Source organism: Gavialis gangeticus, unplaced genomic scaffold (genome assembly GCF_001723915.1).
Source record: "Gavialis gangeticus isolate Ggan-Ray unplaced genomic scaffold, GavGan_comp1, whole genome shotgun sequence".
Lineage (NCBI taxonomy): Eukaryota > Metazoa > Chordata > Crocodylia > Gavialidae > Gavialis > Gavialis gangeticus.
The window spans coordinates 10546999-10547874 of NW_017729012.1; positions in this window are offsets into that span (position 1 = coordinate 10546999).

Below are 876 nucleotides of genomic sequence, written 5' to 3' on the forward strand. Positions count from 1 at the left end.
GGAGGGCCTGCGAGCCGGCCCAGACCCAGGCCGCTGACGGCAGCAGAGGACAGTGCTGCCAAGGTGACCCGCGCAGAACCTGACACCCGCGGCACCTGCGCCCGCCGCCCCCGCTCTGCCAGCCCGGGGATGCTGCCGCTCGGCGGGCACGTGGCCCTGCTGCACGGGGCTGGGCCCATCGCTGGGACAGAGCTGCCGGGGATCCTGGGGTGCCCAGAGCCCTTGCACAGGCTGGAGCGTCCCCCTGCTCTCGACACGGCCTGCCCGGAGCACCCCATGGCAGGGGGCAAGGGGATGGGGTGCTGGCCGCTCATCGTCAGGCCCAGCCAGGCACCGAGCCCGCCCCCGATCCCTCCCCGCCATGCCTGGGCACCCTCACGGGCCCTGCCCACGCTGCCCCCATCACCACGCAGGGGCCTGGACAGCTCACGCACACCGCAGGAAGCTGCGGGGACCGCGGCTTGGTGCCAACCGGGCACCGCGAGCTGGTCTGAGACCCCGCGCTGGCCGTGCGAGGGGTGCTGAGCACTGGGGCCTGGCCGCGCTGGCAGGGTGGGCCCCGGCATCCGCGCTCCCCCTCTCTGCTCGTGCCAGGAGGGGCTCGGCCGTCTCTGCAGCCCGGCCCCTGCAGCCCAGTCAGCCCTGGCATGGGTGGCCGCTCGGGTGCTGGGATTGCTGCCTCTCTCTGGGAGACCCCTGCCCTGCCGTGCAGCCCGGCCCTGGCAACGCCATGCGATGCGGCACCGTGTGCCCTGCCCCGGAGGGGGCTCTGCCTCCCTGGCCCACTGCAAGCTGGGGGCACCAGCGGGTGCGCGGCCACGCACCCAGCGCGCGGGGCAGCCCCCTGGCCCGACCCTGCCCGCACGTGGCCCGGTC